This window comes from Eurosta solidaginis, chromosome 2 (assembly GCF_040869045.1).
Source record: "Eurosta solidaginis isolate ZX-2024a chromosome 2, ASM4086904v1, whole genome shotgun sequence".
Taxonomy (NCBI): domain Eukaryota; kingdom Metazoa; phylum Arthropoda; class Insecta; order Diptera; family Tephritidae; genus Eurosta; species Eurosta solidaginis.
The window spans coordinates 57,528,711-57,535,098 of record NC_090320.1 but is presented as its reverse complement, the minus strand read 5'-3'; positions in this window follow the sequence as shown (position 1 = coordinate 57,535,098).

The window sequence follows — 6,388 nt, the reverse complement described above, 5'->3', positions numbered from 1 at the left end:
GTATTTATATTTTAAACTTTAATAAAAAAACTATAAAAATACATATTTTGAGAGAAAAAATAATATAACTAGATCGAAGAATGTAAGGCAACATAAGTATGTATAAAACAAAAAGCAAATACTAATGCAAACGTGAAGCAGTGCAAAGTAAATTTAGAGTGCAAAACAAAAAGAAAAAGAAACACAAAAAGACAGCTATTGGATGAATATTGCTTGTAGTTGAGATATGCTAAGGCAAAAAGGTCTTGATGTCCTTTCTAAATAGTGGGTGCAGTTAAGTTATAATAATGTAGTAATTATACATACATACAATAATTTCAATATCTTAGTGTTTTTATCATACATATATAAATGCAATTAAAGTTTTCATTAAAGCTAGTAACATTTGGCAATAAATAGTTTGAAAGGTTTCTGTATTAATGTTGCTGTTGTATACATACTTATGTACGAGGGTTGCCTTTTATATTTTGCGCCTAATAATGGAAAGACAGTTAAATATTAACCCTTAGACGGGCAAAATAGAAATAGCAAAATTTTGGATTTGGAAATTTTAGTTTACGCATAATTTCTCGTCGCTGAGGTTATATTCGAAATCAGATTTCTAAAATTCCGTCTAGTTTTGGCGCTAGGCCCCAAAATTTGGAGACCGTCTGTAGACGGTCTTGCCCATGTAAGAGTAGAAAATGAACGAAGTGCTTAAGCAGGTATTTAATAAAATAATTCAACTTTATTCAAGAAAAATAGTTCATAAACGGTAACAAAAGTATAACAGTATTGCTTTTACATTATTCGTGAGTGTGATAATCTCTGAAACAGTTTTTGCTACTTGAGTAACATAAATGTATTTGACATTTTGTACAAAGGGTATGTGTATCTGATTTCTTGCAAAACTTGCAAGCCTTTTTTGGACTCCACTCAGGAATGTGGTCAAACTTATCATATCTTTTGTCCTCTCGGGGGTGTATTGCTCTTTTACCAACGGCGTTTTTACTGTGGATAGCATGTGGTGTGCTTGGGCGGCCGTCCGACTGTTGGCCTATCAGTAGGAGCACACAGAGCTTTAGCTAACTCCAAACGAAATTGATATCTCAAACCTTTTACCCGTTGGTTGCTCTCGGAATATGATGAATTCTTTCGACGATATAGTATGAAAGCATTGGTGATCGCCATATCAAGTAGATCATAAAATATGCGCGTCATGGTATCCATTGTTTTTATACGCAAACCGTTTCTACCCATATAAGAATCCATGAGGTCTACACCTCCCATGTGTGAGTTGTACTCACGAATTATTTGTAGGCAATCTATCTCAATATATTCCCTGGTCTTTCTATTATATCTGTGTGTTTTCGATGGGTAGGGGCGGCATCCCCTTTAGCAAATGGTTGGATACCTACATAAGTTGAACATAGTAGAACATTTTTAGTGTCCTTCCAAAGGACTGTAGTTACGTCTACTCCGTAAGCGGTGCCACAAAACTCAATTGCATATCCTCTGCTTGCTTTTTTAAACTGCGCTTCCGAATCAGGCGGTAACTTGAAATTAGATATTAGGTTGGCTCGAATTGTACCTAGTGAACATATACCACGAGATCGTAAGTAAACTAGAAGTGGAAGACATATATATCAGAATTCCGATATATCTTCGAACTTGTGCAGCGCTAGTTGTGAATTGCGTATTTATATCTTCTGAACGGGCTGCTCGATTGGTTTCCTCAACAATCAAATTGAACAGTTGTTAGTTAAAAAAATTATTGAAAAAGTCAACCGGTGTCTTAAGTGTTTGTACTGTATGAGGTAACTCAGAGTCTCCGCGGAAGGCTATTTCATTTACATGCATTCTCATCGACCTTTGGCGCCATAGAATATTCGATAACTCAGTCGATCCCTTGTCTATGGCATCTACGCTTGATCCTGTATATCCACCTGCTGAAGGTCTTACCTGTGGTCCTCTAGGGTCAACAGTTGGTAATGGTGAATGCGGTCTTTTCGGTGGCTTACTGGCCTTTCTGGTAGTATTACGTCCTAAAGAGGAAGCTTTAAAAGTAGATGGTTGCATATCGAGTGGTGTGGTGTTAGTATCAGATATTTTATCTGCTTGTTCAGGTGGGGGCTTTGTATTTTTGAAGTTACCGTTGTTAATGAAACATCAGTAAGTGCGCTAAGGTTCAGCAAAAGCCCATCTCCCTTTTCAAAATTGCCATTGTCTATCTCATCTAAAACTTCCGTTATCATTTCTTCTTCTTCAGGCGATATCTGATCAACAACGTAATCTGGGTCTGCTATACTGTCGCTATCATCCTCGTACTCGGAGTCTTCATCAGACAAAATAGTTGAGTTCATCAATTGCTCGATTTCTTCGTCTGTAATTGGAGATAGATTGAATTTCTTTCTTTTATCTTCGTTAGTCAGCTCCTGTGGCTTTTTCGCACAGTATCTTCTTTTTTTCTGTGGTCTAGCTCCTTATATTTTCTGAAAATACCAGTACCACATACAAAACTAGCCTTTACACATGTAAAAGGTAGGGGAAAAACAAGGTGACCACAATAAACTAGTGTTGCACTACTCCATCAAATTAGGAATTTTTGTTAACCTTACCCGGGCAAGACCGTCCAGGGAACGTCTTAACAAAAAACTAAAAAGCACCATATTTTCTTTGTTCGATATTGAGCCAAACATGAAATATGAAAATCAACAACATTTTAACTTACCTTAAAAATTCACAATTAAACTAGTTCACTGGAAATCACATTTTTATTAATTTTAAATGTGCAAAATTTCTAGGACAATTTATGCGTCACTTTTCACTTTGTATCGCACTAGAACTAACAAAACAGTTGAATAGTTCCACTTAAAAGCTTTTTTTTTTATGAATTAGTAAGAAAGAACGTATAATATGCAATGAACCGTTACCTTGTAGCAAGCGAGCGCTATACGATTTGCATTTGAATACGTAAAAAGCAAAGACTTTCTGCAGACGGTCTTGCCTGACAAAGGGTTAAGGAAAATAATTTTATTGTTTTTCAAAATATTCTCCATCCAAGTCAATACACTTCTGTATTCGCTCGAACCAATTTTCAAAGCACTTTTGCCACTCAGAAGAGGCCACCTCTAAATCGAGCTGTTTGAAGGCTTCTACAGCTCCTTCAGGCGTTGAAAAACGTTGACCTCGCAAGTTTTTTTTTTTTTATGTTCGGAAATAAAAAGAAATCATTAGGTGCCAAATCAGGGCTGTAAGGCGGATGACGCATCAATTCGACCCTTTTAGTCCTCAAAAACTCTTGTGTGAATCGATACGTGAGAGCTTGCATTGTCTTGGTGAAGAATGATTTTTCTTCGGCGGATGATTTTCTTTAATTATAGAAAATCTTTGACAAACAAATGATTGTATACCACTCAGAATTGACCGTTTTAAATTTATCTAGTGGAACAGTTGCGACATGACCAGATTTTCCGAAAAAAACAGGCGACCATTTGCTTTGAGGTGCTTCTTGCGCGAACAACTGTTGTTGGATTAGGCTCGTCTTGGAACACCCATACAGTCGATTGCTGCTTTGTTTCCGGCTCATATACATAGATCCAAGATTCGTCACCTGTTACGATGTCATAGACGTGCTTTGATCCATCACGGCTAAATTTCTTCAACATTTCTTTACACCAATCGACACGAGTTCCTTTTTGGGCAATTGTCAAATTATGCGGTATCCAACGAGAACAAATCTTCTTTACGACCAAATGTTCATGCAATATTGAATGTATGCTGGTCCCACTAATGGCCAACGATTCCTCTATCTCGCGATATGTCACATGACGATCTTGTATTATCAATTGACGCACAGTATCGACAGTTTCTGGCACAACCACCATTTTTGGACGACCTTCACGAAATTCGTCCTGCAAAGATTGGCGGCCACGTTGGAACCTTCGTTTCACAGTGGCTAATTGTGGTGATTCAACACCAAAAGTTGAAGTAAGTTGATTGATGCACTCCTGTCTCGATAATCCCCGTCGAAAATCATAGTAAATCATTGCACGAAAATGTTCACGTGTTAATTCCATTTTTAGGCAATATGAACTTTTAAACTCCCTATAAATAAACACAAATAAAACTCGCAAGTGAAAACGTTATATGCAAGTTTATGCCAAAAAATACCAAGCTTTACGATAAACGTATCTAATTACAGCTAATCACATGTAGTGTTGTCAAGGCGCAAAATATAAAATGCAACCCTCGTATGTACCATGTATACACACATAGGTACATACATGTTGTAGCTAACGCGATAAAAGCTGCTAACCATTTTAAATTTTTCTCTTATATCAATAACAACAAATTTTCTAAGTCTGTCTCGCTAATTAAATACATGTAAATAATATTGATATAATAGCGAAAAACGGGAGTATTGCTAATAACGTACTGCTAAAAATCCATTGCTCTTTTAAGTTCTGTTGAACGCGCCTGAAAATATTCCACACAATTTGGATTACAAAGCGTGTAGCGGGACATTCAAATGGCTGAGTGGAGATTTCGAGTCTAAAACTCAGCTCTCAAAAAGCTAGCTGTTGATGATGAAGTGAAATTCAGAAGCAAAGAACACAAAGTAAATAGTTTTCATACCTCTTTCTGTTAGTATCAAAGTGTAATTTGTACTAATATGTGTAGTTGACGGCTTTTATCGCTGCGGCGACGTTACATACTATATACATTGAAATGTGAGAAATTAATAAATAAAAAAAAACCCTATGCATTGAAAAGTAAAATTTGAATCCCTACTAAATAATTGTTTATCACAACCCCATATGAGTTACCATTTAATATCTTGTGAGAACTTTGTTCTGAGATGGTTTTTAGTAAGAATTAAAGAACGAGAGTATCTTTATCAGGATTAATGACCTTCCAACAGCGGTCTTCGTATCTTCTTACCCAGACCGTCATCTTTTATTCGCATAACATGGCCCAGCCAGCGTGGCCGCTGTATTTTAATGCTGTGGACTATGCTGAGGGCAGCAGTTTGGAGTAAGCCTAACTTACGCCGCGAGTGTTCAGGCCGATGATATCAATGTCGTAAGCATACGCCAGAATTGCACACTTCTATTGTTCTAGAGCGGCTAAATTCTGCAGCTTTTATTATTTTCTCTAGCCTAAAATTAAAGAAATCGCAACTCGTTTAGCTACGAAAGGCTCGGAGAGGTCCTTTCCAATTCTCACTGAGCTGTTGGTGTTGCTCGACGTCATTTTGCACAGTCGTATACGTTTCGTGGGGAAACCAAATTTAGACATAGCGGTATATAGGCAGCTCCTATTCGTGTTGTCGAAGTCGGCTTTAAAATCGACGAAGATGTGGTGTGTATCAATGCTTTCTCGCGTTTTTCCCCAAGATTTGACGCATAGTGAAAATCAGATCAATGGTAGATTTACCAGGTCTGCAGCCGCACTGATGAGGTTCAATCAGCCGATTCACGGTGGGCTTCAATCTTTCGCACAATACGCTTGACTGGACCTTATATGTGATATTTAGAAAGCTGCTTCCGCGATAGTTAGCGCAGTTTTCAGGAACCCTCTTCTTGGGGACTGGGCAAATAACTCTCGGTTCCTCTCGTCCGACCATATTTTGCAAAGAAGTAGATGCATGCGCCTTACCAGCTCCTCGCTGCCGTATTTAAATAGCTACACAGGCAATCCATCAGCGCCCGCAGCCTTGTTTTTAATCTGGTTATTACTATTCTGACTTTGTCATAATCGGATGGGGGACATTAATTCCATCATCATTGATTGCGGGATCGGATTCATCAATCCTGGGCGGTACATTGCTGTCTCCATTTAGAAGAGCAGATAATTGTTCCCTTCATAATCTAAGTGCGTGCTATCTCACGAAACCAACCAACTTGTCAATTGTAATGTGCAAACTAAGCCTCAAACACCAACTTTCCTATGGTCCACCCCTGTCGAAACTGCTAGCTTCCTTGCACTCCCGTTAGAAGACTTTGATGACAATTAGTGTGGTCGCACCTATTGAAGCACTGCTAACACCACAACATCAACCTTACATCGAGATCTTAACAGGAACAAAGAACACAAGGAAAGCTAGACGCCGAAAGGCTGCAATCAGAACAGACTGCCAATGATTTCGCCACTCGACTCTCATACCTGCTCTCTGAGGGCACATGTCAACTAGACGGAAGAATGCCGCGTTTCAGCCGAATGAAGATACGCTCTACAGGCCTTCGTTAAAAGCGAGCGCAATTGTGAAGGTTACCGCGAGACGCCTTTGCAGAAAAAAAGCTGACGCAGAAAGGCGAGTGCGTGGAGCTTGAACTGATTTTACCCAAATTTTCGACGACACACGGAAGGTTTAAGTCCATGGGAAACTTCTTTAAGAACAAAAACG